The sequence below is a fragment of the Malus domestica genome, chromosome 01, assembly GCF_042453785.1.
Source record: "Malus domestica chromosome 01, GDT2T_hap1".
NCBI classification, from domain to species: Eukaryota; Viridiplantae; Streptophyta; class Magnoliopsida; order Rosales; family Rosaceae; genus Malus; species Malus domestica.
This window is the reverse complement of record NC_091661.1, coordinates 18,889,769-18,902,575: the sequence shown is the minus strand read 5'-3', so window position 1 is coordinate 18,902,575 and position 12,807 is coordinate 18,889,769. Positions and strand designations below refer to the sequence as shown.

The 12,807-nt window shown below is 38.5% G+C and overlaps 1 long non-coding RNA gene across 1 annotated transcript; it reads right to left on the bottom strand.

Annotated features, from left to right (window-relative positions):
- Positions 1-347: 347 nt before the first annotated feature.
- Positions 348-2,427, bottom strand: LOC114823856 (uncharacterized). Its single transcript, XR_011582398.1, has 2 exons — positions 1,970-2,427; positions 348-598 (listed from the first exon to the last, which is right to left on the bottom strand). It is a non-coding gene; the product is annotated as an uncharacterized lncRNA (long non-coding RNA).
- Positions 2,428-12,807: the final 10,380 nt, after the last annotated feature.

Genomic DNA, 12,807 nt, shown 5'->3' with positions numbered 1-12,807 from the left:
ACACTCTAAAAGTATAATTGTGCATTTTAAACTTACCACATGTAAAAGAAGAAAATAAATACACTTACCAGAAGTGTCCAATAAAATTTTGTACCGATAATAATTCTCATAGGAAACCCTTTCTTTTTTCAAATCACTTGCTCGAAACCTACGCATTTGAAACTCATAAATGATAGATATACTACATTTGGAGTCCAACTTCAATGCAATGTAGCACTCAGTGACTCGTGTTTTAGCCATTAGATTTAATTTCTAGAAATGTTAGATCTTATATTTTCAATCTCATCCGTTTATTTTTTGTATGAGAGATAGTGTGGGTGGGTCGCGCCCGCTGATACATTGTCATCTTCAGAAACGAACAAGCAAATGCAGTGTCATTATCTTGAATATTTCAGATATCAAAAACAACAGTGGCCTCTTTTTTTCTTAAATAAGCACTACATATCACTCTAGGTACAAACGTCTGCAGCCCAGGAAAACTGACATTTCTCTACTATTTTACACAATTCAGAGCATGTCGAAGGATGCTGCCAGGGCTGACATTGCTCAAATTTCATTTCACACTATTGTGTTCTCTTCTTGTCCAGAACTTGAATACCTGAGTCATAAACTGATTCAGAAGATGTACGGGTTGATCCCAGCTAGACCGCCTCCTAAACAAGGCACAACACGCAATACTTTTCACAGAGTTAACTCGAAATACATGGTCAAACACTCAAATGAACAAGTAATCACATCAACCTTTAGAACACGATGTAAAGGCCATGTTGAACCAAACAGTAATGCCTATACTTTCATGTGACGTGTTTGCGCACAATTGATATGGGAATCAAATCTGAATGTCGCCAATGGCTTCAAGGTGAAAAAAGAGGCGATTAACTGTGGGGGAGGAGACAAATAGAATCTTGGTAGCTCTAGAAACAGACACTCCAGCAGAGAGACTCTTCAACAATCAAAATGGAAGACAAGGAAATTAACGTGATTAAATGGACTCTTGCTACCAGTAGAGAACGCGCAGCTATGCATATGAAAAATAAATAGCTAAACACATCAACAAGGGGATACCCTAATTGACCAAGATGAAAACAAGATAATCATCAACTCGAGGCAAAATTTAATGCCAAACATCATAAAACCTCTCATAGAAAGGAAATGCGGGCATCCAGACGACCAAAACCGCACAAACTTGGCAACCCATCACATAAAAACCATGCACCATTCACTTACAATAAGATTATACACACAAAGGATTTGTTTTAAATGCACAATATCAACACTGCCATCGGAAACACTAGAGTTACCTGCAATCTGAAAACAAGAAAACACAACCTACAGATTCAATCATACAACCAACAAGTTAAAGCTCATACAATCAAATCAAACATACACTGGCTTGACCCCATACCATCAAATTTCAAAGAAAAAAATTGGGTTCTACAGCATTTTCTCATAAATCCCAAACCTTTTTCCCAATTTTTCAACCACAACAAAAAATCCGAACTTCAAATCTAGACCGAAACAAATAACGGCAATCCGCCACAATCATATCACATTCACATAGATGGATCAGCAGAAAGATCTTTGATCAATGCAGGAACTTCGTGACGGCAGATAGCAACTAGCGTACTAGCAACTATTAAAATGTTGGGAGCAGTCTAGGCTGGCATTCAATATTAGAATGTAACCCCACGCCTTTTCATACGACCCATCCACTGAGGCTGATACCAGATCAAACCCCAGTTTTCAATTTCAATTTCGAAGAGGTTGCGAAAGTCACAGTGCAAAATCTTTAGCAAGGACTTGGGGCCCTCTTCGGATTTTTTTTTCGCAGCGTTTTCTGCCGTCACAAAATTCGTGCTCAAACCTTTTACTATTTCACCATCATATCCATCTCAATTTTGACAATTTTGCATCTTTTCCGTGATTTTCTCGGCATCCAAACAGAAAGTTAAGGGGGTAAACTGAATACCTGTGTAATATCGAAGAGCTTGAGAGGGAAACTGAATTTTTGCTTCTGAGAATCGTAGAGAGCCAATGGAAACTGGTAGAAGCCTTCTGACAGAGAGATATAAACAGATAGTGTGTTGTGGGTGGGAGAAGACTGCAGAGGGCGGCGGAGGAGCAGAGCAAAGGGCGAAGAAGAAGTACGGAGAAGACAGCGACGAATCGAGCGAAGGCGGACTGAAATCCGAAAACTGCGAGCGGCAAGCGGTTTCTGAACTCTAGTTGGAGGAATTCGCGAATAAGAAAGGGTTTAGGGCGAAGGCCGCGACGGCGAGTGGCACTGTGGCAGGCTGCAGCAGTGAAGGCTGAAGAGAGAGAGAGAGAGAGTGGTTTGCACTCTGGAGTTCTGGATGCGAAGGAGGCGAGTGGAATGGAGTTCTGAAGGAATTCACAAATTAGGGAGGGTTACATTAGGGTTACCATACGACGTCGTACTCGAACATGCTGTATATTGCACAACGGTTGTTTTCAATAATTCGGTTTGGGCTTTTTTTTTTTTTTTAAATTTTTTGGAGCATTGATTCGGTTTGGTTTTTGAACCTCTGAGACTAAAACAGAATCAACATGTTTCGGTTCGGTTCAACTTTTTTCTTTTATTTTTTTCAATTTGGTTTTTTTGGTTTCGCTTTTTCATTTGGTTTTCGAACGTGACATGCCCCTAATGCTTGCCCCGTATTGATTGCCCTCACCTTAGAGGTGAGCAAAGTTGCTCTAAGCTAGTAGCCAGAGAGAGAGAGAGGCAAGGCTGGCCATGAGATTTTGGGGCCCTAGGTGAGTCTTCGAAGTGGGGCTGTAGAGTTTTCTGACTCTTGACCCTTTGTACATTGACATGTGTAAAAAAATTTACTAAACACATGAAAAATCCATTCCTACATCAAATATCATTAATAATTAATATATATATAAAAGAAAGATATACAAACATTACTCAAATACTACCCGTCTCGCGTATTTAGATACAAATGTACTTATTAAGTTTACATAATCTAATTTTTCAACCAATTCAAACCGAAAGAAAAGTCTGTCACATCCCGGCCTGGGCCCCCACTACATCCCGGGCTCGACTTTGCTGTAGCACGATATTGTCCGCTTTGAACCTCGACCACGCCCTCAAGGTTTTGTTTCTGGGAACTCACACGAGAACTTCCCAGTGGGTCACCCATCATGAGATTGTTCTCGCGCGAACTCGCTTAACTTCGGAGTTCCGATAGAACCTGAAGCCATTGAGCTCCCAAAAAGCCTCGTGCTAGGTAAGGGTGGGTTCGGTTCAAATCGGTTCGGTTTTTTGCCAAAACTGAAACCGAACCGAAATTTATGTTCGATTCGGTTTGGTTCAATTTTTTTTCAGTTCAGTTTCGGTTTTTTTTTCAAAAAATTAAAAATTTTGAAATCTTAAATTTTAACATATCCAACACAATCATAACATAAATATTCCGACTAGACTTAAAGATAATGAAAATAAACATTTAAAGTTCAACTAGAATTATAACATAAAGGTTTTTTTAAATATTTTGGGTTTAAGGTTTAGCTGTAAATAGATTTATTTTTAGACGATGATGATGGAGTACGACCTTATTCATTCCTCTCTTTCTCTCAGTCTCTCTCTCTCTCTCTCTCTCTCTCTCTCTCTCTATCTCTCTCTCTCTCTCTCTATACATGTATTCTTCACTAGCAATAAGATAAACATTCTATAATATACTATGTATTTTGGTTATTGTCTAGGTAACAATTTTTGATATTTTCTTTATCTTTATGGTCCGAATTTTTTTTATCCATATATGTGGTTACATAATATAATTTCTACATTTTGTGTTCAACTTCTACCACCAGCAAATTTTGAAGAGGTGTTCATCAATATTTTTGAATATATTGATATACTTTTCAAAATTGTTAGGCCAAGGAAGCTACTATACTTGGCCATAGGTGAGAAAGTTTGAATTTTGTTTTTGATCTTGTAGTGTTTAATAAACTCATGAGACTTTTATACACTGTTTTCCCTAATCAACTGTAGTGCAGTTGAGATATGTGTTCTTATATATGTGTTGCACTTAATGATATAAACTAGAAATATTGCATGTAATGGTATAAGTTCTAATTTTTGTTGTAGATGGAGAAGATGAGAAGACAATTTGAATTGGAAAGCAAACAAGTCCTACCAAAACAGCAGTCCGAAGTATCATATTCTAATATAATAAAATCAAATAATTACATAAATAAAATTAAAAAAATATTAATTTAATTATTTCGGTTCGGTTCGGTTTGGTTCGGTTCCTAGACCACCAAAACCGAACCGAACCAAAAGAGTTTGGTTCGGTTCGGTTTTTTCAATTTGGTTCGGTTTTTTCGTTTAGTTCGGTTTTTTCGGATTTGGTTCGGTTCGGTTTTCGGTTTTTTTCGATTTTTGGTTTTTTGAACCCACCCCTAGTGCTAGGTAGAGATGAGAATATATATATAAGGCTTACATGATCCACTCCCCTGGACGATGTGAGATGTTACAAGTCCATACCCAGTACGCCAAATTCCAATCATTTTTCTGTTGTTGCAATGTTACTTATTGCATTCAATAAATGAATGAATGGTTGGATTACAGAGACAACATCTTACAACTAGGGAAAATACTAGAGTGAAGATGATAGTAATTTCCGTATACGCGCCTAGGCAGACAAGGCAGATTTGAATAATTTATTATATATTATATAAACTAATTAATTTGAACATTAAATAATGTCATTTTTAAAAAATGTGAGAGTATTAGCCTTTTAGGTACATAATAAAGATATATGTGGTGTGATCTTAAAATAGGGTAATAAAACCCCATAAAAATAAACATAAATGTGATATTTAAGAGAGAAGCAAAAAAAAAAAAAAAAAGATGGTGGAGACTATTTAAAAGGGAGAAGACATGCAGCTAGAAAAAAAAGATGGTAGGACAATCTTAAGCAAAATTGTGCAATTAAAATGATGTTGGGAATAGAGTTGTCTTCTTCCATGCGCGAGGCCAACCGTGCAACAAAAGATTTTCAGATTCCGGCGTTTACATATAAGCCCGCATAGTGCTCGCCCATCCCCGTCCAGACTTGCCTAGCTCCGCCTAAAAGTTGGGGGCCTTTCCGAAGTGGGGCCCCTAGGCAGACGCCTACTCCGGCTACCCTCAAGGTCAGCTTTAGAGAGAGACAGGGATTTTCCGAAAAGTTTTGGGAGGAATATATTGTTATAGGTATATAGGGTAGCAGTGTTTTTGAAACATGTCATTTGGTCTATTATTTTACATAGGTCTGACCTTGAAGCCCAACCCAATAATGTGAAGAATAAGCCCATCAAGTCTTGTGAACCTTGGTTTTCAAATGCCTATTACCAAATCTACTATATTTTCAAGGTTCCTAGAGATAGAAGAGTAACGATTGTTTCTGAAATTTATATACAACGATATATACCAACACTAAGGAGGTTAAGATAAATTGGTTATGAAATTTGATCTCTTACTTACAAGTGAAGATAAATATTAGTTGGGCTATCCAGTGGGCTTTACACTCACAAATCGAGCACTCGAGCCATTCATGCCCGCCTTAGCACCTCGATGAATTTGACGTCAGGCTAACGTTAACCTCGTCAAATACTTTTTCGACACTGGATTTCTCCCCCTCGTCGACCTTCTTTCCAACTAAAGACGACCTAAGCTTTGGAAACTCAGATACGACGTCGGATTCCGACCCATCAGACAAGTCACTGTTCTTTCCAACTGAAGATGACGAGCTGTTGCAAGATTCCTCTCGTTGAAGACGACGATTTGACCAAACCCTTTATTCTCCTACGAGTAATAAATGAGGATGCAAGGCATCCCGTGGATAAATTAGGTGATTAAATGTTCTATGGGATGAGAAATAGAGGTGAGGGAGAAAATGATGGGAGGCGAAGATGAGGAGATAGAAATGGAGAGAGAGTGGGACACATGAGTTTTCTAGAGAGATGATCACTTTTAAGAAAATAAGGTAGTTATAATAATAAAAAAGTATTTTTTATTAATTTTTTGTTAAAACAATTTTCAATACTAATTGCCCCGATGATTTATTTTTAGGGTTAGAGATGTCCTCAGGCGATTACTGTTTACTAAGGCAATAATTGCAAATTGCCCAAAAGCCCATGCAATTATCGTCCAAATGGGTGGAGTTGCTCTTAGTGTGGGCCTTAAAATAATTTAAGATTTTAGGCACATTGGGCTTGAACCCATTAAGTTGTGACTTAAGCTGTATGACAATTTCAATCTAAAAAAGGCCTAGTAGGCCCACTAATACTAAATGATCATATATGGGAAGGATTTTGTGGAAATTTCACACATGTGAGTATAAAAGCAACTTTATCTCTCTATCTCTCATTAGGGTTTCTAATGAGCGAACGAACAAAGAGATAGACAATCGAGGTTGGTCGGCTAAAGGAGATTTTGGTGGTACTAAATCCTCTGCTAAATCCTCTATTAGATTTTCTCATCTTCATTCCATTATAAACGAGGAGTTTGCAAGTGAAGGCCTTTTCATCAAAGGTAACACTCTGATTATTGAATGAAAAATAATCATCGAGGGTAATCTCTATCTCAATTCCTCTTAATCTAAAGTTGATTTTTTTTTGTATATGCACATCAATTTTTTTTTTTTTTACAAACGATAGCGTTAGTTGGTGAAATTTAAATGTTTTGGGTGGGGAAAGGAGGAGGGAGGGATCGGTGAGGGCACGAAGTCATACTAAGGTACATAGGCATTATTGCTTTCCAATACTATGTTAAAGCGTCATAGCATGTTGTTGTCTAAAATAAATCAAGACAAGATTTTTATACTTAATTTCCTTCACTTTGTAAGTGTTGGTGCGTCTTTTTGTTCGCATTAATTTTGTGTATTGGGCTCGTAAATTTGCTTCATTTTGACTTGATATTTTGGTATTTTAGTTGTTTGTTGAACTATTTTCTTATAAACATTGTCTTATAACCATTGTATATGTTATTTTGTTTGATTTTGAAACACATCATATGTGTATTAATGTTTTTATGTGCATTGCTTTTATTTGGCCTAGATTCATTTTTCTTTAATCTTTTGTATACCATTTTATGGAAAGTTTTTCCCATTGGATTTTATTCATTCAATATAACTTAGCTTAGAGAATTTAATTGGTATCACAACTTATCACATTTTTGATTTTGTTGTACATTATAAAATTTTAAATGCCAACTAATATTATGGTCTAGTGGTATTATCCTTTAGTTCTACATCAGTGGTATCAGGTTCGACTCACATAGAGGGTGATAACATATTATATTTGTATTGAGTTTGATACCTAGTCAGTGGCTGGCCCCTTTGGAGCTAGCCTAATCTCCTCCTCGTAGGGTATAATACAATTTATCCCATTAAAGTAGAATATCGTTGAGTAAAAGAAAAATAATAATAAACTTGGTGGGAAATGAAAAACTATCAAGACGAAGCCATGATTTGAAATTCGTCTACGCTAAACATACCAAACTTATAGTAAAAAAAATATTTGAAATCCATTGCCTAGTCGCCAAAACACCTAAGGAGGTGAATATGTGTGATTATATCTAGAAGCCGAAAGATCTAGCAACAACTAAGTGCCTCAGCAGGACCGTTTCTGAAATTTCGGAGGTCCGGTGCGAAATTCATAAAAAGACCCCTTCTTAAGATATTTTCAAAAATGTAGGACAATGTATTGATGCTAGAAAACAATCGCTTAAATCAAAACAAACTTTAGCACTCACTGATTGCAAGTTTACAAATGTTAGTATTTATTAGTAAAAAGAGTTACAAACATAACCTTCACTAAATAATAAAAAAATAGTTCAATCTTAACAACCAAACGTGAAAAATAAACTTTAAGACTCTTACTTTAAAGTTTCACTTGAATATAACACATTATTATATAATAAAATCGAAAAAATATTGTTTTTTAGGGTGTTATTATTGACACTAAAAATATCTCATTGTACTCCAAATTTTTATATTTAGAAATGAAAAAGTACACTTATAAAGAGTGCACAATGAGATTTTAAAGTGCTAACAAAAACAATTTTTTTAAACATAGAACATTATTACATAATATTAGATAACAAAAATTTTGAGGGCCCCATAAAATTTGGGGCCATGTGCGACTGCTCATTTCGCTCCCCCTCCCCCCTCCCCCAACACCCCATCTGTACCTCAGCATCATATGAAACCATATTTCATTGTGGCATTTCATCAAACAATTGGTACGCACACAAGTGTGGTGACAAAACATGAATAAATGATTAAGTTTGTCAACCAATACGGACTAACAAAAGATGACACATGTGTATCATATGTGAATATCACATACACAATGAACAACCTAGGAATCCAAACTGATGCGTCAATGTATGACTCGGTGGTTTTAGCAACAACTATGTGTCAAGCAATGCAACATGTCAACAAAGATTCATAATAGCTTTAAGAAGTAATTCACGTGTCAACAAGTGAGAAACAACAAACAAGCGCAATGTTTGTGCTGTAATCATTTGAACAAAGACTGACTTGAGTATCAGAGTGTTTTCTTGTAGATACCGCCTCCTCCCTCATAAGTGACAAGAGGAGACGATGTTCGTCTTCTCGATACTATTACAAGATTTACTTGTTTGAGGATTGAAGGACTCAAAATTTTCCACTCCACTCTACTTTGGCTCCAACAAAACTGTAGATAAAGTTATCATATGAGTGAGCTAGAACTTAATGCTTACCATATAGATGAACACAACAAAATAGAGATAAAGCAATCTCTTGGTGGCTGCTCTGAAGCTTCAGATTTTTTCAATGGCTTCCAAGCCATCAACTCTAAAAAATATCTAAAATATGTGTTTGTCGGTGTAGAGATTTTAGGAGGAAAGAGAATAATGTTAAGGGAGAGTGGGAGGTGAAACAAGTGGTAAATGGAGATGTTTTGAAGACCCAAGTCGTGATTCCAAGTGATGGAACACAAAAGGAACCAAAAGTGGGTGAAAAGTAAGTGAGAGAAATGATCAAAACAAGTGGCATAACAGAGGCGATTGGTGACACACCCCGATCTCGATATTCGAAGGACAATGGGATGGCCACATGCTGGCTGACACCCGAGAGTGACGTAAGCCATTTTATGAATGCATATGCCGAGAACAAGTCAAACATGCATATAAATTTCGCGCATAACTACACAATGTAATATTCAAATACAACCTTAACAAAATAATATAATAAGTTTAACTGCCAACAAAATAATAGTGATAATGCATGACATGTTCAGAGCATACTACTAATTCAGAATACAAGCAGAATGTGTAATAGAAAGTACCATTACAAGAATGTCCAAGCGGAGAGAATGACACAAAGTCAATGATATGGGAATGCCTCGTGACTCGGATCGTATGCCTCATTCCTAGGTCCTGAGGGGGCGTAAAACAAAACATGAGTAGACCAAGTTGATATATATAAGTAATACTAAAACAATTATTTATCAACGCACTAACCCTCAAAGTTTATGAAAACTCAATAGTATAATATGTAATAGGTTTTTCGAAAATCCTAGCATGCCATAAAACTTCATAAAACATATATGATATATAGTGTGCTTAATAGTGGTATCAAAATCGCCCGAATGTCTTACATCACCCAACCAAAGCCATATATAAATATCTTTTGGCTGAAGTCATCTACCAATGCCCGGCCGAAGCCATATATAAGTATCTTACGACTGAAACTATCTACAAACGCCCAGCCGAAGCCATATATAAGTATCTTCCGCCCATAGGCACATAGTATGAGTAACCACTGAATAAGCACATAAAAATTATTGAACATAATCTTTCCAAAATATATCTCATCAGAGCTCAGTAGCTCAAACATCATATCATATATATCTCAGTAAACATAAATCCAGTAAAGCATGATATTTCATAAAGCGTAATTCCAATTTACTCATAAACGTTTCATAAAACGTAGCCATTAAATCATGCTTTCATATATGCATTTCTAATAGTAAAATCATGCATTTTAGAAGGGGTCCACTCACATATATTCCGTCGTCGAAGATCCGTGTGAAATAGGGAGTACGAAAACGCCACTAACAAACGCACTTAAGCACTTTAAGGGACCAATTAATAAAACTCTACTGAAACAGTTGAATTTCAAAAAACGAACGTCATAAACGAATTTAGGACGTCAAAAAACCTAACAGGGAACCTCAGGTACCCTCACCCGTCACCACGGGAAGGCCACGCACCGAGTTGAATCGCTTGAAAAGTCACCAGCACATCCGTGGACAGTGGCGGAGCACAATACTTCTGGTGGAGGCACGTGTGCTCCACGCGCCGGCCAAAATAAGCACCCAAGCGCATTCACTTGCAGGCCCACGTGTGCACCCACGTGCTGACTGGGATCTAGGATCCGACTAGGTTGGGTCGAATTTGAGTCGGGTTAGATCCGAGTTGGATCTGGGTTCTGGGTTGGGCTTGGTTCTATGTTTGGTTTAGTGGGCCGAAGACTTGGGTTAGGTTTGTTTCTGAGCTGGGTTTAGTGGATCACAAATATGGGTTTGGGCTGGACAGTTAGGCTGGGTAGCAACTTGGGTTTGGATCTGGGTTTAAGGCTATCGGGTCGGGTCGACCCGGTTTTAGGCTGTGGATCAGCCAGTTTATGAGCAAAATTTCAAACGCTCATAACTTCCACAATACTCAACCAAACGGAGTGATTCAAAAACGAAAATCATAGCTCTCAACGAGATGACGAGAATGGTACCTTGCACGAAACTCATAGTTCTCACCGTGGTTTGACAGGAAAACACCTCAAAAGTGGTGGTGTTTGCCGAAAAAACTCGGAAAACCTATCTCCGAGATATTTTTGTGTTTAACAAGTGTGTACAACTTAGGACAAGCTTCGGTCTAACCTTAAAGTACACCCCCACATGTTTCTAGAAACTTACCCACTTCGAAAAAGTCACAAAAGTTGTCGGAGCTGGTCGTCGGAAGGGTGCACTATGACTGTCACAGTTGAGATTGGGGTTCAAGATCTATACCTCCATATGATGACTTTTGGGGTTGTTTTTGTTGTGTAAGTGAAGCTCAGAGATGAGAGAGATAGTTTGCAGATGATAGAGAGCTCGGGAGAGCTTTAAGAGAGAAAGAGAGAAAGTGAGGGGGAAAGAGAAAGATAAGGAAAATATAAAAAGGGAAATGGAAAGTGAGGGGTTTCCTCCGCTACTCATGAGGGTCCACGTGCTGCAGAGAAGCTTGTGATTGACTTGACTTCTTCTAAGGGGAAACAAAGATGAGGTTGCTAGATTTAAGCATGTGACGCCTTTTATGCCGAAGATAGCTAGTACAATTATTGATAGGATTGCTCAGCGTAGAGGTTTCGTTGTGCCCCCAGTGCCAAAGTTTATACTGAGACGTCCTTTTGGAACTAAGTTCGATTCGCCTTTGAAGATGCTTGCTACTATAAAGAGCTATAAGGTGGACTCTGTTGCTAAAGTGACGCCAAGGCCTACTTCTCTTGCTACTGGGACTGATTTTCTTACTGAGAAAGATGAGACTGCTCGCATGGGTAGTTATGAGAAATCCACTAAGCCTGTTTCTAGAGAGTCTGCTGAGATCTGTGCGATTTTAAAACCCGATCTGCTTGAAAACATGGACGTGTGTGCCAAACTTGTTGATGGCGTCATATAGGTTGTTTGCCCAAGTTTCTTTGCAAAAGAATTGTTCTGCTTACCATAATGTAGAAAATGGTGATTTTGGCAGCTGAGTCTATGCTCATTGACCAAAATGATACCAAAGCTACCAAGGAGATGACAATGACTATGGCAGCTGATGCTTACTCTTATGCCAAGAAGATTAAGAGGTTGGAGTATAAGCTTGACTGCTTTTATCCGTCCGTCGTGCTGCTTACTCCAATATGAGGTGAATTATGATTTTTGCAAGCTTAGCTGTGAATGAACACTTCGGCTAGAAGGTTACTCATGTCAATTATTGGAGTGTGGCCCTAACCTTGAGTGTATGCTCATCTTGGGGCCTAACCGAGAGTGCACGCTCCTCCGCGCGCTAAGACAAAAATATATGTTATCTCGGGGGCCCAATCGGGAGTGTACACTACTTAAACGCTCGGTTCGTGACTGGTCGATAGACTATTTTTTGTAACGCTGCTGGAAAGGTTTATCATCTGCTCTTGTCTTACTTCGAGACACCTCGTCTGGGGCGTGCTGCATCTCGGTATGTTGCAAAAGTTGATTCACCAAGGTCGTCTGCTGCGCGAGGGCGCTTGTCAACTCTATAACTTGTCAAGACAAATGTTGTTCACCATTTAGGTTGCAAAAGCTTGGACGGTATACATCTCCTTGAGTAGTGGAAATGTAATGAACTCTAAGCGTGAAATTTGAGTTGGGATATGTCAAACCTATGGAGAACTTGGGTGAAAATACCTCTGGTTCAATTGTCGGTCCAGAAATCTGAAGTCGGGATGGTTGAACCGGTCTTATACCAGTTTGGGTAGCTAGGTGGGCCATAGAAGTGGGCTGGAAGACGAGTTGGACCGCGAGAGCAAGTCGAGTCGCTGGAGCAGATCAGGTTGAGGAAGCGAGTTGGGCTACCGTTGTGGGCTGGGCTATTGGAGCACTCGTGCTTTGGGCTTGCTCTTTCTTTGGCGAGGCTTGGGTCGGCTATTGTGCGGCGCATGCCTTGGCTTAGCGCTGCAAAATGGCATAGGCCTAGGCTTAGTGCTGCTCTGTGGCGTGGGCCTGAGCGTGCCAGGCTGCTGTTGTTGACGTGTG